Genomic DNA, 25,926 nt, shown 5'->3' on the forward strand with positions numbered 1-25,926 from the left:
ATGTCTGAATTTAAATGTTTAAACTATCCAAGTTATATTTATTCCAAACGTCTGACATAATGCAGTTTTAAGTTCATCTATGGCAACTATAAAATTAAAATTGTAAACACAGCTCACTGGTTGAGGATTTCGTTCTCACATTTGTGACTAACAACTGAAAGGATGATGCCAATTAATACAGCAATATACTGATTAAAAACTACCAACACTTAATAATCATGTAAAAAACTCAAATTGCAACTACAGTAGCTTATCACTGGGAAAATATTTCAATATAAATTAAGGAAGAATCACTCACTTTTTATTTGTGTTTTCAAAACAGGTGAATTGGAAGATCCAAACTGCACCTTTTCTTTCTTGGATATAGAAAAGAAAAATTCATAGTGCAGCATGCATTTCCTTTTTTTTTTTGTATCTAAGTATTTTTTTGTTCTCTTGCTGGGAGTATACTATGCAAAAATAAGAGCCACTCTTGAGTAACATCTAATTTTCATGCACACAATTCATTGTCATATTCCAGAAAATAACAACAACAATCTCACAACTATAACAACAATAAATACTTTTACTACAATAACATCTGCAATGGATTTATGCTTTTCTGAAACGAATTTTCAGGAATTGAATACAATGTCTTTTTCTTGGTCAAGACTAAGTAGACTGTTGTGTATACTATAATAATGTTTTAAATGATTTTACACTGTTACGGGTCATTTTGTAGTTGTTGTTGTGAGGTTTAATGCCATTTTTCAGCACATGATAGGCTATATATGGCGGCCAGTATTATTGGTGGCGGAAGAACCAGGGAAAATCCCGGAAAGAACCACCGACCCACGAGAAGCTATTGGCAAGCTTTCCACATACCCATATTGGATGAATCCGAGACTCGAACCAGCGCAGGCAGGTGAGATGGCGGTGATCCATAACGGAGAGCGCTTTCGACCACTCGGGGCCCCATGTCATTTTGTAAAGAGCATATTAAATAGTAATTTTGTCCGTTATTATGGGCTTTTACTTTAGGATAATGTAATTTTTTTTGTAAACATGTTAACATGGTTGTGAATTCAGGACATTGGTCTTACCCTCTGAAAAACATGATCTACCTGCCCTTTTCTTAAGAGCTTGCCAATATTTAAGTAAACAGACATGACCTTTTTCTGTTCTTTTTTTTTTAATCCAACTTTGATGGAATTTCTACTAAGATGACAGACTATTTCCCAAAAAGTGTTTGTTGCATCATAGCTCAAGAAAGAAGGGATATACATCATACATGTAATGTTGTTTAAATCAGAATTACTATTCCTATCTTAACATTTGTTGTGGAATAGGTCTTTTAGAAGTGTTCAATTATTATTTGAGGAGATTTATGTATTTTACTTACCAGTATTCATTGGAATTGCAAAGTTTTCATTGACTTTAGGATAATACAACTCTTCATGGATAATTGTGAATTATATCAAGGGCATATTCTAGGTTACATCTATTTGAAACAGCAAGACCATTTGCAAATTTAATATCATTCACATATCGAATCATGCAAGATTGGGATTTGTTTGGACCACCACTGGAATTAATTCGGAACATTACACTTTTGGAGATGTGCTATAATTTATAGGACTATTTGGGATTTAATTCACAAAGATGTTAAGTTCCTTTTAAGGAAATACATTATCTGTTGAATTTTACAAGAATTGATGCTTCTTTTATATGTTTTTTTCTGCTTAGTTGAAGAAAATAGAGTGATAACACGATAACATGAAAAGTCTTTTAGTACAATGCTGATGAAAATATAATCATCCATGCTGGGGGGTGGGTAATGATTGCAACATTTTCAAGACAGCCAACGTAACATCAGTACTGGACATACCAATGGCAACATTTCCACTTAAAAACAGCTATTTATCATAACTCTGCTGGTGAAAACCCTATGTTGATATAAGAATACATTTAGGAGGAGCAGAGATAGCAACACTTGTAATATGTACAGCATGGTGGTCATAATGTGAGTCATTTTACATTGTTTTCATTCAGGACTAACTAGACATCTGAAGAACTCTTCTGACGAATACCGATCTCAAAATGACTTTCCACTGAAGAGTATAGCAAGAATTTCCAAATGACCATTGGGTCGTCAGTTTAACATTAGTTATGACCAACTGGACATCACAACAACTCTTTCAGTTAAAACACCATGCTGAATTGACCATTAAATTGGTCACTTGGGTGGACTAAGTGGCACCATTTTCATTAGAAACCTTAAGTTTTTAGTAAAATCCACATGTCAATAAGAAATCGTTTTAGCACAAGAAGTGATGACAAAGTTCTCATAATAGCCACTATGATAGCCATACTGAAGGAGTAATGATAAAAAACGTACTAATCTTTGAATTTCAATAAATGTCGAAACTCATTTATGTCTGAATTTAAATGTTTAAACTATCCAAGTTATATTTATTCCAAACGTCTGACATAATGCAGTTTTAAGTTCATCTATGGCAACTATAAAATTAAAATTGTAAAAACAGCTCACTGGTTGAGGATTTTGTGCTCACATTTGTGACTAACAAATAAAAGGATGATGCCAATTAATGCAGCAATATACTGATTAAAAACTACCAACACTTAATTATCATGTAAAAAATTCAAATTGCAACTGCAGTAGCTTATCACTGGGGAAATATTAAATATAAATTAAGGAAGAATCACTCACTTTGTATTTGTGTTTTCGAAACAGGTGAATTGGAAGATCCAAACTGCCCTTTTTCTTTCCTGGATATAGACAAGAAAAATTCACAGTGCAGCATGCATTTCAGTTGTTTTTATTTTTTTTTTTTTTTTTTTATCTATGTATTTTTTGTTCTCTGGCTGGGAGTATACTATGCAAAAAATAAGAGCAGCTCTTAAGTAACATCCAATTTTCATGCACACAATTCATTGTCATATTCCAGAAAATAACAACAACAATCTCCCAACTATAACAACAATAAATACTTTTACTACAATAACATCTACAATGGATTTATGCTTTTCTGAAAAGAATTTTCAGGAATTGAATACAAGGCCATTTTCTTGGTCAAGACTAAGTAGACTGTTATGTATACTATAATAATTTTTTAAAAGAGTATACACTTTTACGGGTCATTTAGTAGTTGTTGTTGTGAGGTTTAATGCCATTTTTCAGCACATGATAGGCTATATATGGCGGCCAGTATTACTGGTGGCGGAAGAACCAGGGAAAAGCCCGGAAAGAACAACCGACCCACGAGAAGCTATTGGCAAGATTTCTCACATACCCACATTGGCTGAATCCGAGACTTGAACCAGCGCAGACAGGTGAGATGGCAGTGATCCATAACGGAGAGCGAGTTCGACCACTCGGGGCCCCAGGTCATTTTGTAAAGAGCGTATTGAAGAGTAATTTTGTCCGTTATTGTGCGCTTTCACTTTAAGATAATGTAATTTTGTTTGTAAACATGTTAGCATGGAAGTGAGTTCTAGATATTGGTATTACCCTCTGAAAAACATGATCTACCTGCCCTTTTCTTAACACCTTGCTAATATTTATGTAAACAGACATGACCTTTTTCTGTTGTTTTTTTTTTAATACAAATTTGATGGAAATTCTACTAAGACGACAGACTATTTCCCAAAATTGTTTATTGCAACATAGCTCAAGAAAGAAGGTATATACATCATACATGTAATATTGTTTAAATCACAATTAATATTCCTATCTTAACATTTGTAGTGGAAAAGGTCTTTTAGAAGTGTACAATTATTATCTGAGGAGATTTATGTATTTTACTTACCAGTATTCATTGAATTGCAAAGTTTTCATTGAGTTTAGGATAATATAACTCTTCAAGGATTACTGTGAATTACTTCAAGGGCATATTCTAGGTTTCATAAATTTGAAACAGCAAGACCATTTGCAAATTTAATACCATTCACATATCAGATCATGCAAGATTGGGATTTGTTTGGACCACCACTGGAATTAATTTGGAACATTACACTTTTGGAGATGTGGTATAATTTATAGGACTATTTGGGATTAAATTCACAATGCTGTTAAGTTCCTTTTAAGGAAATACATTATCTGTTGAATTTTACAAAACTTGATGATTTTTTTATCTGTTCTTTTACTAATTTGAAGACCATAGAGTGGTAACAAGATAACATGAAAAGTCTTTTAGTACAATCCTGATGACAATATAATCATTCAAGCTTGGGGGTGGTGGTGGTGATTGCAACATTTTCAAGACAGCCAATGTAACATCAATATTGGATATACCAATAGCAACATTTTCACTTAAAAACAGCTGGGTATCATAACTCTGCTGGTGAAAACCCTATGTTGATAAAAAGCATACATTTAGGAGGAACAGAGAAAGCAATTAACATGTCCAGCATGGTGGTCATAATGTGAGTCATTTTACATTGTTTTCATTCAGGACTAACTAGACATCTGAAGAACTCTGCTGACGAACACCCATCTCAAAATGACTTTCCACTGAAGAGTAGAGCAAGAATTTCCAAACGACCATTGGGTCGTCAGTTTAACATTAGTTATGACCAACTGGACATCACAACAACTCTTTCAGTTAAAACACTATGCTGAATTGACCATTACATTGGTCACTGTGGGGGCCCCGGTGGCACCATTTTCATTAGAAACCTTAAGTTTTTAGTAAAATCCACATGTTAATAAGAAATCCATTTAGCACAAGAAGTGATGACAAAGTTCACAAAATAGGCACTATGATAGCCATACTGAAGGAGTAATGATAAAAAACTTGCTAATCTTTGAATTTCAATAAATGTCGAAACTCGTTAATGTCTGAATTTAAATGTTTAAACTATCCAAGTTATATTTATTCCAAACGTCTGACATAATGCAGTTTTAAGTTCATCTATGGCAACTATAAAATTAAAATTGTGAAAAACAGCTCACTGGTTAAGGATTTTGTGCTCACATTTGTGAAAAACAAATACAAGGATGGTGCCAAGTAATGAAGCAATATACTGATTAAAAACTCCCAACACTTAATTATCATGTAAAAAATTCAAATTGCAACTACAGTAGATTATCACTGGGAAAATATTTCAATATAAATTAAGGAAGAATCTCTCACTTTGTATTTTTGTTTTCAAAACAGGTGAATTGGAAGATCCACACTGTACCTTTTCTTTGTTGGATATAGAAAAGAAAAATTCACAGTGCAGCATGCATTTCAGTTGTTTTTATTTTTATTTTTTTTTCTTTTATCTATGTATTTTTTTGTTCTCTGGCTGGGAGTATACTATGCAAAAAATAAGAGCCACTCTTGAGTAACATCTAATTTTCATGCACACAATTCATTGTCATATTCCAGAAAATAACAACAACAATCTCCCTACTATAACAACAATAAATACTTTTATTACAATAACATCTACAATGGATTTATGCTTTTCTGAAACGAATTTTCAGGAATTGAATACAAGGCCATTTTCTTGGTCAAGACTAAGTAAACTGTTATGTATACTATAATATTTTTTTTTAAATGAGTATACACTTTTACGGGTCATTTAGTAGTTGTTGTTGTGAGGTTTAATGCCATTTTTCAGCACATGATAGGCTATATATGGCGGCCAGTATTATTGGTGGCGGAAGAACCAGGGAAAATCCCGGAAGGAACCACCGACCCACGAGAAGCTATTGGCAAGATTTCTCACATACCCACATTGGCTGAATCCGAGACTTGAACCAGCGCAGACAGGTGAGATGGCAGTGATCCATAACGGAGAGCGCTGTCGACCACTAGGGGCCTCAGGTCATTTTGTAAAGAGCATATTAAATAGTAATTTTGTCTTTTATTGTGGGCTTTTACTTTAAGATAATGTAATTTTGTTTGTAAACATGTTAACATGGATGTGAATTCACGACATTGGTCTTACCCTCTGAAAAACATGATCTACCTGCCCTTTTCTTAACAGCTTGCTAATATCTATGTAAACAGACATTACCTTTTTCTGTTCTTTTTTTTAATACAAATTTGATGAAAATTCTACTAAGACGACAGACTATTTAACAAAATTGTTTTTTGCAGCATAGCTCAAGAAAGAAGGTATATACATCATACATGTAATATTGTTTAAATCAGAATTAATATTCCTATCTTAATATTTGTAGTAGAAAAGGTCTTTTAGAAGTGTTCAATTATTATCTGAGGAGATTTATGTATTTTATTTACCAGTATTCATTGGAATTGCAAAGTTTTCATTGACTTTAGGATAATATAACTCTTCATGGATAATTGTGAATTATATCAAGGGCATATTCTAGGTTATATCAATTTGAAACAGCAAGACCATTTGCAAATTTAATATCGTTCACATATCAAATCATGCAAGATTGGGATTTGTTTGGACCACCACTGGAATTAATTTGGAACATTACACTTTTGGAGATGTGGTATAATTTATAGGACTATTTGGGATTAAATTCACAATGCTGTTAAGTTCCTTTTAAGGAAATACATTATCTGTTGAATTTTACAAAACTTGATGATTCTTTTATCTGTTCTTTTACTAATTTGAAGACCATAGAGTGGTAACAAGATAACATGAAAAGTCTTTTAGTACAATCCTGATGACAATATAATCATCCAAGCTTGGGGGTGGTGGTGGTGATTGCAACATTTTCAAGACAGCCAATGTAACATCAATATTGGATATACCAATGGCAACATTTTCACTTAAAAACAACTAGGAATCATAACTCTGCTGGTGAAAACCCTATGTTGATATAAACATACATTTAGGAGGAGCAGAGATAGCAACACTTTTAATATGTCCAGCATCGTGGTCATAATGTGAGTCATTTTACATTGTTTTCATTCAGGACTGACTAGACATCTGAATAACTCTGCTGACGAACACCCATCTCAAAATGACTTTCCACTGAAGAGTAGAGCAAGAATTTCCAAATGACCATTGGGTCGTCAGTTTAGCATTAGTTATGACCAACTGGACATCACAACAACTCTTTCAGTTAAAACACTATGCTGAATTGACCATTACATTGGTTACTGTGGTGGCCCCGGTGGCACCATTTTCATTAGAAACCTTAAGTTTTTAGTAAAATCCACATGTTAATAAGAAATCCATTTAGCACAAGAAGTGATGACAAAGTTCGCAAAATAGCCACTATGATAGCCATACTGAAGGAGTAATGATAAAAAACTCACTAATCTTTGAATTTCAATAAATGTCGAAACTCGTTAATGTCTGAATTTAAATGTTTAAACTATCCAAGTTGTATTTATTCCAAACGTCTGACATAATGCAGTTTTAAGTTCATCTATGGCAACTATAAAATTAAAATTGTAAAAAACAGCTCACTGGTTGAGGATTTTGTGCTCACATTTGTGAATAACAAATACAAGGATGATGCCAAGCAATGAAGCAATATACTTATTAAAAACTCCCAACACTTAATTATCATGTAAAAAATTCAAATTGCAACTACAGTAGATTATCACTGGGAAAATATTTCAATATAAATTAAGGAAGAATCTCTCACTTTGTATTTGTGTTTTCAAAACAGCTGAATTGGAAGATCCACACTGCACCTTTTCTTTGTTGGATATAGAAAAGAAAAATTCACAGTGCAGCATGCATTTCAGTTGTTTTTATTTGTATTTTCTTTTTCTTTTATCTATGTATTTCTTTGTTCTCTGGCAAGGAGTATACTATGCAAAAATAAAAGCAACTCTTGATTAACATCTAATTTTCATGCACACAATTCATTGTCATATTCCAGAAAATAACAACAACAATCTGCCGTCTATAACAACAATACATACTTTTACTACAATACCATCTACAATGGATTGATGCTTTTCTGAAAAGAATTTCCAGGAATTGAACACAATGCCATGTTCTTGGTCAACACTAAGTAGACTGTTATGTATGCTATAATAATGTTTTAAATGAGTATACACTGTTACGGGTCATTTTGTAGTTATTGTTGTGAGGTTTAATGCCATTTTTTCAGCACATGATAGGCTATATATGCCGGCCAGTATTATTGGTGGCGGAAGAACCAGGGAAAATCCCGGAAAGAACCACCGACCCACGAGAAGCTATTGGCAAGCTTTCTCACATACCCACATTGGCTGAATCCGAGACTTGAACCAGCGCAGACAGGTGAGATGGCAGTGATCCATAACGCAGAGCGCTTTCGATCACTCGGAGCCCCAAGTCATTTTGTAAAGAGCGTATTGAAGAGTAATTTTGTACGTTATTGTGGGCTTTTACTTTAAGATAATGTAATTTTGTTTGTAAACATGTTAACATGGATGTGAATTCAGGACATTGGTCTTACCCTCTGAAAAACATGATCTACCTGCCCTTTTCTTTACACCTTGCTAATATTTATGTAAACAGACATGACCTTTTTCTGTTTTTTTTTTTTTATACAAATTTGATGGAAATTCTACTAAGACGACAGACTATTTCCCAAAATTGTTTATTGCAACATAGCTCAAGAAAGAAGGTATATACATCATACATGTAATATTGTTTAAATCAGAATTAATATTCCTATCTTAACATTTCTATTGGAAAAGGTATTTTAGAAGTGTTCAATTATTATCTGAGGAGATTTATGTATTTTACTTACCAGTATTCATTGGAATTGCAAAGTTTTCATTGACTTTAGGATAATATAACTCTTCAAGGATTAGTGTGAATTACTTCAAGGGCATATTCTAGGTTTCATCAATTTGAAACAGCAAGACCATTTGCAAATTTAATACCATTCACATATCAGATCATGCAAGATTGGGATTTGTTTGGACCACCACTGGAATTAATTTGGAACATTACACTTTTGGAGATGTGGTATAATTTATAGGACTATTTGGGATTAAATTCACAATGCTGTTAAGTTCCTTTTAAGGAAACAATTATCTGTTGAATTGTACAAAACTTGATGATTCTTTTATCTGTTGTTTTACTTAGTTGAAGACCATAGAGTGGTAACAAGATAACATAAAAAAAGTCTTTTAGTACAATCCTGATGACAATATAATCATCCAATCTTTGGGGGGGGGGAGTAATGATTGCAACATTTTCATGATAGCCAATGCAACATCAATATTGGATATACCAATGGCAACATTTCCACTAAAAAACAGCTGGGTATCATAACTCTGCTGGTGAAAACCCTATGTTGATAAAAGCATACATTTAGGAGGAACAGAGAAAGCAACACTTCTAACATGTCCAGCATGGTGGTCATAATGTGGGTCATTTTACATTGTTTTCATTCAGGACTATCTAGACATCTGAAGAACTCTACTGACGAACACCCATCTCAAAATGACTTTCCACTGAAGAGTAGAGCAAGAATTTCCAAATGACCATTGGGTCGTCAGTTTAGCATTAGTTATGACCAACTGGACATCACACCAACTCTTTCAGTTAAAACACCATGCTGAATTGACCATTAAATTGGTCACTGTGGTGGCCTGAGTGGCACCAATTTCATTAGAAACCTTAAGTTTTTAGTAAAATCCACATGTTAAAAAGAAATCCATTTAGCACAAGAAGTGATGACAAAGTTCTCATGATAGTCAATTTGATAGCCATACTGAAGGTGTAATGATAAAAAACTTACTAATCTTTGAATTTCAATAAATGTCGAAACTCATTAATGTCTGAATTTAAATGTTTAAACTATCCAAGTTATATTTATTCCAAACGTCTGACATAATGCAGTTTTAAGTTCATCTATGGCAACTATAAAATTAAAATTGTAAACACAGCTCACTGGTTGAGGATTTCGTTCTCACATTTGTGACTAACAACTGAAAGGATGATGCCAATTAATACAGCAATATACTGATTAAAAACTACCAACACTTAATTATCATGTAAAAAACTCAAATTGCAACTACAGTAGCTTATCACTGGGAAAATATTTCAATATAAATTAAGGAAGAATCACTCACTTTTTATTTGTGTTTTCAAAACAGGTGAATTGGAAGATCCAAACTGCACCTTTTCTTTCTTGGATATAGAAAAGAAAAATTCATAGTGCAGCATGCATTTCCTTTTTTTTTGTATCTAAGTATTTTTTTGTTCTCTTGCTGGGAGTATACTATGCAAAAATAAGAGCCACTCTTGAGTAACATCTAATTTTCATGCACACAATTCATTGTCATATTCCAGAAAATAACAACAACAATCTCACAACTATAACAACAATAAATACTTTTACTACAATAACATCTGCAATGGATTTATGCTTTTCTGAAACGAATTTTCAGGAATTGAATACAATGTCTTTTTCTTGGTCAAGACTAAGTAGACTGTTGTGTATACTATAATAATGTTTTAAATGATTTTACACTGTTACGGGTCATTTTGTAGTTGTTGTTGTGAGGTTTAATGCCATTTTTCAGCACATGATAGGCTATATATGGCGGCCAGTATTATTGGTGGCGGAAGAACCAGGGAAAATCCCGGAAAGAACCACCGACCCACGAGAAGCTATTGGCAAGCTTTCCACATACCCATATTGGATGAATCCGAGACTCGAACCAGCGCAGGCAGGTGAGATGGCGGTGATCCATAACGGAGAGCGCTTTCGACCACTCGGGGCCCCATGTCATTTTGTAAAGAGCATATTAAATAGTAATTTTGTCCGTTATTATGGGCTTTTACTTTAGGATAATGTAATTTTTTTTGTAAACATGTTAACATGGTTGTGAATTCAGGACATTGGTCTTACCCTCTGAAAAACATGATCTACCTGCCCTTTTCTTAAGAGCTTGCCAATATTTAAGTAAACAGACATGACCTTTTTCTGTTCTTTTTTTTTTAATCCAACTTTGATGGAATTTCTACTAAGATGACAGACTATTTCCCAAAAAGTGTTTGTTGCATCATAGCTCAAGAAAGAAGGGATATACATCATACATGTAATATTGTTTAAATCAGAATTACTATTCCTATCTTAACATTTGTTGTGGAATAGGTCTTTTAGAAGTGTTCAATTATTATTTGAGGAGATTTATGTATTTTACTTACCAGTATTCATTGGAATTGCAAAGTTTTCATTGACTTTAGGATAATACAACTCTTCATGGATAATTGTGAATTATATCAAGGGCATATTCTAGGTTACATCTATTTGAAACAGCAAGACCATTTGCAAATTTAATATAATTCACATATCGAATCATGCAAGATTGGGATTTGTTTGGACCACCACTGGAATTAATTCGGAACATTACACTTTTGGAGATGTGCTATAATTTATAGGACTATTTGGGATTGAATTCACAAAGATGTTAAGTTCCTTTTAAGGAAATACATTATCTGTTGAATTTTACAAGAATTGATGCTTCTTTTATATGTTTTTTTCTGCTTAGTTGAAGAAAATAGAGTGATAACACGATAACATGAAAAGTCTTTTAGTACAATGCTGATGAAAATATAATCATCCATGCTGGGGGGTGGGTAATGATTGCAACATTTTCAAGACAGCCAACGTAACATCAATACTGGATATACCAATGGCAACATCTCCACTTAAAAACAGCTATTTATCATAACTCTGCTGGTGAAAACCCTATGTTGATATAAGAATACATTTAGGAGGAGCAGAGATAGCAACACTTGTAATATGTACAGCATGGTGGTCATAATGTGAGTCATTTTACATTGTTTTCATTCAGGACTAACTAGACATCTGAAGAACTCTTCTGACGAATACCGATCTCAAAATGACTTTCCACTGAAGAGTATAGCAAGAATTTCCAAATGACCATTGGGTCGTCAGTTTAACATTAGTTATGACCAACTGGACATCACAACAACTCTTTCAGTTAAAACACCATGCTGAATTGACCATTAAATTGGTCACTTGGGTGGACTAAGTGGCACCATTTTCATTAGAAACCTTAAGTTTTTAGTAAAATCCACATGTCAATAAGAAATCGTTTTAGCACAAGAAGTGATGACAAAGTTCTCATAATAGCCACTATGATAGCCATACTGAAGGAGTAATGATAAAAAACGTACTAATCTTTGAATTTCAATAAATGTCGAAACTCATTAATGTCTGAATTTAAATGTTTAAACTATCCAAGTTATATTTATTCCAAACGTCTGACATAATGCAGTTTTAAGTTCATCTATGGCAACTATAAAATTAAAATTGTAAAAACAGCTCACTGGTTGAGGATTTTGTGCTCACATTTGTGACTAACAAATAAAAGGATGATGCCAATTAATGCAGCAATATACTGATTAAAAACTACCAACACTTAATTATCATGTAAAAAATTCAAATTGCAACTGCAGTAGCTTATCACTGGGGAAATATTAAATATAAATTAAGGAAGAATCACTCACTTTGTATTTGTGTTTTCGAAACAGGTGAATTGGAAGATCCAAACTGCCCTTTTTCTTTCCTGGATATAGAAAAGAAAAATTCACAGTGCAGCATGCATTTCAGTTGTTTTTATTTTTTTTTTTTTTTTTATCTATGTATTTTTTGTTCTCTGGCTGGGAGTATACTATGCAAAAAATAAGAGCAGCTCTTAAGTAACATCCAATTTTCATGCACACAATTCATTGTCATATTCCAGAAAATAACAACAACAATCTCCCAACTATAACAACAATAAATACTTTTACTACAATAACATCTACAATGGATTTATGCTTTTCTGAAAAGAATTTTCAGGAATTGAATACAAGGCCATTTTCTTGGTCAAGACTAAGTAGACTGTTATGTATACTATAATATTTTTTTAAAAGAGTATACACTTTTACGGGTCATTTAGTAGTTGTTGTTGTGAGGTTTAATGCCATTTTTCAGCACATGATAGGCTATATATGGCGGCCAGTATTATTGGTGGCGGAAGAACCAGGGAAAAGCCCGGAAAGAACAACCGACCCACGAGAAGCTATTGGCAAGATTTCTCACATACCCACATTGGCTGAATCCGAGACTTGAACCAGCGCAGACAGGTGAGATGGCAGTGATCCATAACGGAGAGCGCTGTCGACCACTAGGGGCCCCAGGTCATTTTGTAAAGAGCATATTAAATAGTAATTTTGTCCGTTATTGTGGGCTTTTACTTTAAGATAATGTAATTTTGTTTGTAAACATGTTAACATGGATGTGAATTCACGACATTGGTCTTACCCTCTGAAAAACATGATCTACCTGCCCTTTTCTTAACAGCTTGCTAATATTTATGTAAACAGACATGACCTTTTTATGTTCTTTTTTTTTAGTACAAATTTGATGGAAATTCTACTAAGACGACAGACTATTTCCCAAAATTGTTTTTTGCAACATAGCTCAAGAAAGAAGGTATATACATCATACATGTAATATTGTTTAAATCAGAATTAATATTCCTATCTTAATATTTGTAGTAGAAAAGGTCTTTTAGAAGTGTTCAATTATTATCTGAGGAGATTTATGTATTTTATTTACCAGTATTCATTGGAATTGCAAAGTTTTCATTGACTTTATGATAATATAACTCATCAAGGATTATTGTGCATCAATTCAAGGGCATATTCTAGGTTTCATCAATTTGAAACAGCAAGACCATTTGCAAATTTAATGCCATTCACATATCAGATCATGCAACATTGGGATTTGTTTGGACCACCACTGGAATTAATTTGGAACATTACACTGTTGGAGATGTGGTATAAATTATACGACTATTTGCGATTAAATTCACAATGCTGTTAAGTTCCTTTTAAGGAAATACATTATCTGTTGAATTTTACAAAACTTGATGATTTTTTTATCTGTTCTTTTACTAATTTGAAGACCATAGAGTGGTAACAACATAACATGAAAAGTCTGTTAGTACAATCCTGATGACAATATAATCATCCAAGCTTGGGGGTGGTGGTGGTGATTGCAACATTTTCAAGACAGCCAATGTAACATCAATATTGGATATACCAATGGCAACATTTTCACTTAAAAACAACTAGGAATCATAACTCTGCTGATGGAAACCCTATGTTGATATAAGCATACATTTAGGAGAAGCAGAGCTAGCAACACGTTTAATATGTCCAGCATGGTGGTCATAATGTGAGTCATTTTACATTGTTTTCATTCAGGACTAACTAGACATCTGAATAACTCTGCTGACGAACACCCATCTCATAATGACTTTCCACTGAAGAGTAGAGCAAGAATTTCCAAATGACCATTGGGTCGTCAGTTTAGCATTAGTTATGACCAACTGGACATCACAACAACTCTTTCAGTTAAAACACTATGCTGAATAGACCATTACATTGGTTACTGTGGTGGCCCCGGTGGCACCTTTTTCATTAGAAACCTTAAGTTTTTAGTAAAATCCACATGCTAATAAGAAATCCATTTAGCACAAGAAGTGATGACAAAGTTCGCAAAATAGCCACTATGATAGCCATACTGAAGGAGTAATGATAAAAAACTCACTAATCTTTGAATTTCAATTAATGTCGAAACTCGTTAATATCTGAATTTAAATGTTTAAGCTGTCCAAGTTATATTTATTCCAAACGTCTGACATAATGCAGTTTTAAGTTCATCTATGGCACCTTTAAAATTAAAATTGTAAGAACAGCTCACTGGTTGAGGATTTTGTGCTCACATTTGTGACTAACAAATAAAAGGATGATGCAAATTAATGCAGCAATATACTGATTAAAACATACCAACACTTAATTATCATGTAAAAAATTCAAATTGCAACTACAGTAGCTTATCACTGGGAAAATATTTCAATATAAATTAAGGAAGAATCACTCACTTTTCATTTGTGTTTTCAAAACAGGTGAATTGGAAGATCCAAACTGCACCTTTTCTTTCTTATATATAGAAAAGAAAAATTCACAGTGCAGCATGCATTTCCTTTTTTCTTTTTATCTAAGTATTTATTTGTTCTCTTGCTGGGAGTATACTATGCATAAATAAGAGCAACTCTTGAGTAACATCTAATTTTCATGCACACAATTCATTGTCATATTCCAGAAAATAACAACAACAATCTCCCGACCATAACAACAATACATACTTTTACTACAATAACATCTACAATGGATTGATGCTTTTCTGAAAAGAATTTCCAGGAATTGAACACAATGCCATGTTCTTGGTCAACACTAAGTAGACTGTTATGTATGCTATAATAATGTTTTAAATGAGTATACACTGTTACGGGTCATTTTGTAGTTATTGTTGTGAGGTTTAATGCCATTTTTTCAGCACATGATAGGCTATATATGGCGGCCAGTATTATTGGTGGCGGAAGAACCAGGGAAAATCCCGGAAAGAACCACCGACCAACGAGAAGCTATTGGCAAGCTTTCTCACATACCCACATTGGCTGAATCCGAGACTTGAACCAGAGCAGACAGGTGAGATGGCAGTGATCCATAACGGAGAGCGCTTTCGATCACTCGGAGCCCCAAGTCATTTTGTAAAGAGCGTATTGAAGAGTAATTTTGTACGTTATTGTGGGCCTTTACTTTAAGATAATGTAATTTTGTTTGTAAACATGTTAACATGGATGTGAATTCAGGACATTGGTCTTACCTTCTGAAAAACATGATCTACCTGCCCTTTTCTTAACAGCTTGCTAATATTTATGTAAACAGACATGACCTTTTTATGTTCTTTTTTTTTAATACAAATTTGATGGAAATTCTACTAAGACGACAGACTATTTCCCAAAATTGTTTTTTGCAACATAGCTCAAGAAGGAAGGTATATACATCATACATGTAATATTGTTTAAATAAGAATTAATATTCCTATCTTAACATTTGTAGTGGAAAAGGTCTTTTAGAAGTGTTCAATTATTATCTGAGGAGATTTATGTATTTTATTTACCAGTATTCATTGGAATTGCAAAGTTTTCATTGACTTTATAATAATATAACTCATCAAGGATTATTGTGCATCAATTCAAGGGCATATTCTAGGTTTCATCAATTTGAAACAGCAAGACCATTTGCAAATTTAATGCCATTCACATATCAGATCATGCAACATTGGGATTTGTTTGGACCACCACTGGAATTAATTTGGAACATTACACTGTTGGAGATGTGGTATAAATTATACGACTATTTGGGATTAAATTCACAATGCTGTTAAGTTCCTTTTAAGGAAATACATTATCTGTTGAATTTTACAAAACTTGATGATTTTTTTATCTGTTCTTTTACTAATTTGAAGACCATAGAGTGGTAACAAGATAACATGAAAAGTCTTTTAGTACAATCCTGATGACAATATAATCATCCAAGCTTGGGGGTGGTGGTGGTGATTGCAACATTTTCAAGACAGCCAATGTAACATCAATATTGGATATACCAATGGCAACATTTTCACTTAAAAACAACTAGGAATCATAACTCTGCTGATGGAAACCCTATGTTGATATAAGCATACATTTAGGAGAAGCAGAGCTAGCAACACGTTTAATATGTCCAGCATGGTGGTCATAATGTGAGTCATTTTACATTGTTTTCATTCAGGACTAACTAGACATCTGAATAACTCTGCTGACGAACACCCATCTCAAAATGACTTTCCACTGAAGAGTAGAGCAAGAATTTCCAAATGACCATTGGGTCGTCAGTTTAGCATTAGATATGACCAACTGGACATCACAACAACTCTTTCAGTTTAAACACTATGCTGAATAGAGCATTACATTGGTTACTGTGGTGGCCCCGGTGGCACCTTTTTCATTAGAAACCTTAAGTTTTTAGTAAAATCCACATGTTAATAAGAAATCCATTTAGCACAAGAAGTGATGACAAAGTTCGCAAAATAGCCACTATGATAGCCATACTGAAGGAGTAATGATAAAAAACTCACTAATCTTTGAATTTCAATAAATGTCGAAACTCGTTAATATCTGAATTTAAATGTTTAAACTGTCCAAGTTATATTTATTCCAAACGTCTGACATAATGCAGTTTTAAGTTCATCTATGGCACCTATAAAATTAAAATTGTAAGAACACCTCACTGGTTGAGGATTTTGTGCTCACATTTGTGACTAACAAATAAAAGGATGATGCAAATTCATGCAGCAATATACTGATTAAAACATACCAACACTTAATTATCATGTAAACAATTCAAATTGCAACTACAGTAGCTTATCACTGGGAAAATATTTCAATATAAATTAAGGAAGAATCACTCACTTTTCATTTGTGTTTTCAAAACAGGTGAATTGGAAGATCCAAACTGCACCTTTTCTTTCTTATATATAGAAAAGAAAAATTCACAGTGCAGCATGCATTTCCTTTTTTCTTTTTATCTAAGTATTTATTTGTTCTCTTGCTGGGAGTATACTATGCAAAAATAAGAGCAACTCTTGAGTAACATCTAATTTTCATGCACACAATTCATTGTCATATTCCAGAAAATAACAACAACAATCTCCCGACCATAACAACAATACATACTTTTACTACAATAACATCTACAATGGATTGATGCTTTTCTGAAAAGAATTTCCAGGAATTGAACACAATGCCATGTTCTTGGTCAACACTAAGTAGACTGTTATGTATGCTATAATAATGTTTTAAATGAGTATACACTGTTACGGGTCATTTTGTAGTTATTGTTGTGAGGTTTGATGCCATTTTTCAGCACATGATAGGCTATATATGGCGGCCAGTATTATTGGTGGCGGAAGAACCAGGGAAAATCCCGGAAAGAACCACCGACCCACGAGAAGCTATTGGCAAGCTTTCCACATACCCATATTGGATGAATCCGAGACTCGAACCAGCGCAGGCAGGTGAGATGGCAGTGATCCATAACGGAGAGCGCTTTCGACCACTCGGGGCCCCAGGTCATTTTGTAAAGAGCATATTAAATATTAATTTTGTCCGTTATTATGGGCTTTTACTTTAAGATAATGTAATTTTGTTTGTAAACATGTTAACATGGTTGTGAATTCAGGACATTGGTCTTACCCTCTGAAAAACATGATCTACCTGCCCTTTTCTTAAGAGCTTGCCAATATTTAAGTAAACAGACATGACCTTTTCTGTTCTTTTTTTTTTTAATCCAACTTTGATGCAATTTCTACTAAGATGACAGACTATTTCCCAAAAATTGTTTATTGCATCTTAGCTCAAGAAAGAAGTGATATATATCATACATGTAATGTTGTTTAAATCAGAATTACTATTCCTATCTTAACATTTGTTGTGGAATAGGTCTTTTAGAAGTGTTCAATTATTATTTGAGGAGATTTATGTATTTTGCGTACCAGTATTCATTGGAATTGCAAAGTTTTCATTGACTTTAGGATAATACAACTCTTCATGGATAATTGTGAATTATATCAAGGGCATATTCTAGGTTACATCTATTTGAAACAGCAAGACCATCTGCAAATTTAATATAATTCACATATCAAATCATGCAAGATTGGGATTTGTTTGGACCACCACTGGAATTAATTTGGAACATTACACTTTTGGAGATGTGCTATAATGTACAGGACTATTTGGGATTAAATTCACAAAGCTGTTAAGTTCCTTTTAAGGAAATACATTATCTGTTGAATTTTACAAAACTTGATGCTTCTTTTATATGTTTTTTTCTGCTTAGTTGAAGACCATAGAGTGATAACAATATAACATGAAAAGTCTTTTAGTACAATGCTGATGAAAATATAATCATCCATGCTGGGGGGTGGGTAGTGATTGCAACATTTTCAAGACAGCCAATGTAACATCAATATTGGATATACCAATGGCAACATTTCCACTTAAAAACAGCTATTTATCATAACTCTGCTGGTGAAAACCCTATGTTGATATAAGCATACATTTAGGAGGAGCAGAGATAGCAACACTTTTAATATGTACAGCATGGTGGTCATAATGTGAGTCATTTTACATTGTTTTCACTCAGGACTAACTAGACATGTGAAGAACTCTTCTGACGAATACCCATCTCAAAATGACTTTCCACTGAAGAGTAGAGCAAGAATTGCCAAATGACCATTGGGTCGTCAGTTTAACATTAGTTATGACCAACTGGACATCACAACAACTCTTTCAGTTAAAAGACCATGCTGAATTGACCATTAAATTGGTCACTTGCGTGGCCTGAGTGGCACCATTTTCATTAGAAACCTTAAGTTTTTAGTAAAATCCACATGTTAATAAGAAATCCTTTTAGCACAAGAAGTGATGACAAAGTTCTGAAAATAGCCACTATGATAGCCGTACTGAAGGTGTAATGATACAAAACTTACTAATCTTTGAATTTCAATAAATTTCGAAACTCATTAATGTCTGAATTTAGATGTTTAAACTATCCAAGTTATATTTATTCCAAACGTCTGACATAATGCAGTTTTCAGTTCATATATGGCAACTATAAAATTAAAATTGTAAACACAGCTCACTGGTTGAGGATTTCGTTCTCACATTTGTGACTAACAAATGAAAGGATGATGCCAATTAATGCAGCAATATACTGATTAAAAACTACCAACACTTAATTATCATGTAAAAAACTCAAATTGCAACTACAGTAGCTTATCACTGGGAAAATATTTCAATATAAATTAAGGAAGAATCACTCACTTTTTATTTGTGTTTTCAAAAGAGGTGAATTGGAAGATCCAAACTGCACCTTTTCTTTATTGGATATAGAAAAGAAAAATTCATAGTGCAGCATGCATTTCCTTTTTTTTTATCTAAGTATTTTTTTGTTCTCATGCTGGAAGTATACTGTGCAAAAATAAGAGCCACTCTTGAGTAACATCTAATTTTCATGCACACAATTCATTGTCATATTCCAGAAAATAACAACAACAATCTCACAACTATAACAACAATAAATACTTTTACTGCAATAACATCTGCAATGGATCCATGCTTTTCTGAAACGAATTTTCAGAAATTGAATACAATGTCATTTTCTTGGTCAAGACTAAGTAGACTGTTGTGTATACTATAATAATGTTTTAAATGATTATACACTGTTACGGGTCATTTTGTAGTTGTTGTTGTGAGGTTTAATGCCATTTTTCAGCACATGATAGGCTATATATGGCGGCCAGTATTATTGGTGGCGGAAGAACCATGGAAAATCCCGGAAAGAACCACCGACCCACGAGAAGCTATTGCCAAGCTTTCCACATACCCATATTGGATGAATCCGAGACTCGAACCAGCGCAGGCAGGTGAGATGGCAGTGATCCATAACGGAGAGCGCTTTAGACCACTCGGGGCTCCAGGTCCTTTTGTAAAGAGCATATTAAATAGTAATTTTGTCCATTATTGTGCGCTTTCACTTTAAGATAATTTAATTTTGTTTGTAAACATGTTAGCATGGATGTGAATTCAGGACATTGGTTTTACCCTCTGGAAAACATGATCTACCCGCCCTTTTCTTAACACCTTGCTAATATTTATGTAAACAGACATGACCTTTTTCTGTCTGTTTTTTTTAATACAAATTTGATGGAAATTCTACTAAGACGACAGACTATTTCCCAAAATTGTTTATTGCAACATAGCTCAAGAAAGAAGGTATATACATCATACATGTAATATTGTTTAAATCAGAATTAATATTCCAATCTTAACATTTGTAGTAGAAAAGGTCTTTTAGAAGTGTTCAATTATTATCTGAGGAGATTTATGTATTTTACTTACCAGTATTCATTGGAATTGCAAAGTTTTCATTGACTTTAGTATAATATAACTCTTCAAGGATTAATGTGAATTACTTTAAGGGCATATTCTAGGTTTCATAAATTTGAAACAGCAAGACTATTTGCAAATTTAATACCATTCACATATCAGATCATGCAAGATTGGGATTTGTTTGGACCACCACTGGAATTAATTTGGAACATTACACTTTTCGAGATGTGGCATAATTTATAGGACTATTTGGGATTAAATTCACAATGCTGTTAAGTTCCTTTTAAGGAAATAATTATCTGTTGAATTGTACAAAACTTGATGATTCTTTTATCTGTTGTTTTACTTAGTTGAAGACGATAGAGTGGTAACAAGATAACATAAAAAGTCTTTTAGTACAATCCTGATGACAATATAATCATCCAAGCTTGGGGGGGGGAGTAATGATTGCAACATTTTCAAGACAGCCAATGCAGCATCAATATTGGATATACCAATGGCAACATTTACACTAAAACACAGCTAGGTATCATAACTCTGCTGGTGAAAACCCTATGTTGATAAAAAGCATACATTTAGGAGGAACAGAGAAAGCAACACTTCTAACATGTCCAGCATGGTGGTCATAATGTGAGTCGTTTTACATTGTTTTCATTCAGGACTAACTAGACATATGAATAACTCTACTGACGAACACCCATCTCAAAATGACTTTCCACTGAAGAGTAGAGAAAGAATTTCCAAATGACCATTGGGTCGTCAGTTTAGCATTAATTATGACCAACTGGACATCACACCAACTCTTTCAGTTAAAACACCATGCTGAATTGACCATTAAATTGTTCACTGTGATGGCATGAGCGGAACCAATTTCATTAGAAACCTTAAGTTTTTAGTAAAATCCACATGTTAATAAGAAATCCATTTAGCACAAGAAGTGATGACAAAGTTCTCATATTAGCCACTATGATAGCCATACCGAAGGAGTAATGATAAAAAAACGTACTAATCTTTGAATTTCAATAAATGTCGAAACTCATTAATGTCTGAATTTAAATGTTTAAACTATCCAAGTTATATTTATTCCAAACGTCTGACATAATGCAGTTTTAAGTTCATCTATGGCAACTATAAAATTAAAATTGTAAAAACAGCTCACTGGTTGAGGATTTTGTGCTCACATTTGTGACTAACAAATAAAAGGATGATGCCAATTAATGCAGCAATATACTGATTAAAAACTACCAACACTTAATTATCATGTAAAAAATTCAAATTGCAACTACAGTAGCTTATAACTGGGAAAATATTTCAATATAAATTAAGGAATAATCACTCACTGTGTATTTGTGTTTTCAAAACAAGTGAATTGGAAGATCCAAACTGCCCTTTTTCTTTCCTGGATATAGAAAAGAAAAATTCACAGTGCAGCATGCATTTCATTTGTTTTTATTTTTTTTTTTTTTTTTATCTATGTATTTTTTGTTCTCTGGCTGGGAGTATACTATGCAAAAAATAAGAGCAGCTCTTGAGTAACATCTAATTTTCATGCACACAATTCATTGTCATATTCCAGAAAATAACAACAACAATCTCCCTACTATAACAACAATAAATACTTTTACTACAATAACATCTACAATGGATTTATGCTTTTCTGAAACGAATTTTCAGGAATTGAATACAATGCCATTTTCTTGGGCAAGACTAAGTAGACTGTTATGTATACTATAATAATTTTTTTAAATGAGTATACACTTTTACGGGTCATTTAGTAGTTGTTGTTGTGAGGTGTAATTCCATTTTTCAGCACATGATAGGCTATATATGACGGCCAGTATTACTGGTGGCGGAAGAACCAGGGAAAATCCCGGAAAGAACCACCGACCCACGAGAAGCTATTGGCAAGATTTCTCACACACCCACATTGGCTGAATCCGAGACTTGAACCAGCGCAGACAGGTGGGATGGCAGTGATCCATAACGGAGAGCGCTGTCGACCACTAGGGGCCCCAGGTCATTTTGTAAAGAGCATATTAAATAGTAATTGTGTCCGTTATTGTGGGCTTTTACTTTAAGATAATGTAATTTTGTTTGTAAACATGTTAACATGGATGTGAATTCACGACATTGGTCTTACCCTCTGAAAAACATGATCTACCTGCCCTTTTCTTAACAGCTTGCTAATATTTATGTAAACAGACATGACCTTTTTCTGTTTTTTTTTTTAATACAAATTTGATGGAAATTCTACTAAGACGACAGACTATTTCCCAAAATTGTTTTTGGCAACATAGCTCAAGAAAGATGGTATATACATCATACATGTAATATTGTTTAAATCAGAATTAATATTCCTATCTTAATATTTGTAGTAGAAAAGGTCTTTTAGAAGTGTTCACTTATTATCTGAGGAGATTTATGTATTGTATTTACCAGTATTCATTGGAATTGCAAAGTTTTCATTGACTTTAGGATAATATAACTCATCAAGGATTATTGTGCATCAATTCAAGGGCATATTCTAGGTTTCATCAATTTGAAACAGCAAGACCATTTGCAAATGTAATGCCATTCACATATCAGATCATGCAACATTGGGATTTGTTTGGACCATCACTGGAATTAATTTGGAACATTACACTTTTGGAGATGTGCTATAATTTATAGGACTATTTGGGATTTAACTCACAAAGCTGTTAAGTTCCTTTTAAGGAAATACATTATCTGTTGAATTTTACAAAACTTGATGCTTCTTTTATATGTTTTTTTCTGCTTAGTTGAAGACCATAGAGTGATAACAAGATAACATGAAAAGTCTTTTAGTACAATGCTGATGAAAATATAATCATCCATGCTGGGGGGTGGGTAGTGATTGCAACATTTTCAAGACAGCCAATGTAACATCAATATTGGATATACCAATGGCAACATTTCCACTTAAAAACAGCTATTTATCATAACTCTGCTGGTGAAAACCCTATGTTGATATAAGCATACATTTAGGAGCAGCAGAGATAGCGACACTTGTAATATGTACAGCATGGTGGTCATAATGTGAGTCATTTTACATTGTTTTCATTCAGGACTAACTAGACATCTGAAGAACTCTTCTGACGAATACCATCTCAAAATGACTTTCCACTGAAGAGTAGAGCAAGAATTTCAAAATAACCATTGGGTCGTCAGTTTAACATTAGTTATGACCAACTGGACATCACAACAACTCTTTCAGTTAAAAGACCATGCTGAATTGACCATTAAATTGGTCACTTGGGTGGCCTGAGTGGCACCATTTTCATTAGAAACCTTAAGTTTTTCGTAAAATCCACATGTTAATAAGAGATCGTTTTAGCACAAGAAGTGATGACAAAGTTCTGAAAATAGCCACTATGATAGCCATACTGAAGGTGTAATGATAAAAAACTTACTAATCTATGAATTTCAATAAATTTCGAAACTCATTAATGTGTGAATTTAAATGTTTAAACTATCCAAGTTATATTTATTCCAAACGTCTGACATAATGCAGTTTTAAGTTCATCTATGGCAACTATAAAATTAAAATTGTAAACACAGCTCACTGGTTGAGGATTTCGTTCTCACATTTGTGACTAACAAATGAAAGGATGATGCCAATCAATGCAGCAATATACTGATTAAAAACTACCAACACTTAATTATCATGTAAAAAACTCAAATTGCAACTATAGTAGCTTATCACTGGGAAAATATTTCAATATAAATTAAGGAAGAATCACTCACTTTTTATCTGTGTTTGCAAAACAGGTGAATTGGAAGATCCAAACTGCACCTTTTCTTTCTTGGATATAGAAAAGAAAAATTCATAGTGCAGCATGCATTTCCTTTTTTTTTTAATCTAAGTATTTTTTTGTTCTCATGCTGGGAGTATACTATGCAAAAATAGGAGCCACTCTTGAGTAGCATCTAATTTTCATGCACACAATTCATTGTCATATTCCAGAAAATAACAACAACAATCTCAAAACTATAACAACAATAAATACTTTTACTACAATAACATCTGCAATGGATTTATGCTTTTCTGAAACGAATTTTCAGGAATTGAATACAATGTCATTTTCTTGGTCAAGACTAAGTAGACTGTTGTGTATACTATAATAATGTTTTAAATGATTATACACTGTTACGGGTCATTTTGTAGTTGTTGTTGTGAGGTTTAATGCCATTTTTCAGCACACGATAGGCTATATATGGCGGCCATTATTATCGGTGAAGGAAGAACCAGAGGAAATCCCGGAAAGAACCACCGACCCACGAGAAGCTATTGGCAAGTTTTCTCACATACCCACATTGGCTGAATCCGAGACTCGAACCAGCGCAGACAGGTGAGATGGCAGTGATCCATAACGGAGAGCGCTTTCGACCACTCGGGGCCCCAGGTCATTTTGTAAAGAGCATATTAAATAGTAATTGTGTCCGTTATTATGGGCTTTTACTTTAAGATAATGTAATTTTGTTTGTAAACATGTTAACATGGTTGTGAATTCAGGACATTGGTCTTACCCTCTGAAAAAAATGATCTACCTGCCCTTTTCTTAACAGCTTGCCAATATTTATGTAAACAGACATGACCTTTTTCTGTTCTTTTTTTTTAAATCCAAGTTTGATTTAAATTCTACTAAGATGACAGACTAGTTCCCAAAAATTGTTTATTGTAACATAGCTCAAGAAAGAATCGATATACATCATACATGTAATGTTGTTTAAATAAGAATTACTATTCCTATCTTAATATTTGTTGTGGAATAGGTCTTTTAGAAGTGTTCAATAATTATTTGAGGAGATTTATGTATTTTACTTACTAGAAATCATTGGAATTGCAACGTTTTCATTGACTTTAGGATAATATAACTCTTCATGGATAATTGTGAATTAATTCAAGGGCATATTCTAGGTTACATCAATTTGAAACAGCAAGACCATTTGCAAATTTAATATCATTCACATATCAAATCATGTAAGATTGGGATTTGTTTGGACCACCACTGGAATTAATTTTATAACATTACACTTTTGGAGATGTGGTATAATTTATAGGACTATTTGTGATTTAATTCACAAAGCTGTTAAGTTCCTTTTAAGGAAATACATTATCTGTTGAATTTTACAAAACTTGATGCTTCTTTTATCTGTTCTTTTACTTAGTTGAAGA

This window comes from Sinohyriopsis cumingii, unplaced genomic scaffold (assembly GCF_028554795.1).
Source record: "Sinohyriopsis cumingii isolate HCF-2022 unplaced genomic scaffold, ASM2855479v2 utg000365l, whole genome shotgun sequence".
In the NCBI taxonomy this organism is placed as follows: domain Eukaryota; kingdom Metazoa; phylum Mollusca; class Bivalvia; order Unionida; family Unionidae; genus Sinohyriopsis; species Sinohyriopsis cumingii.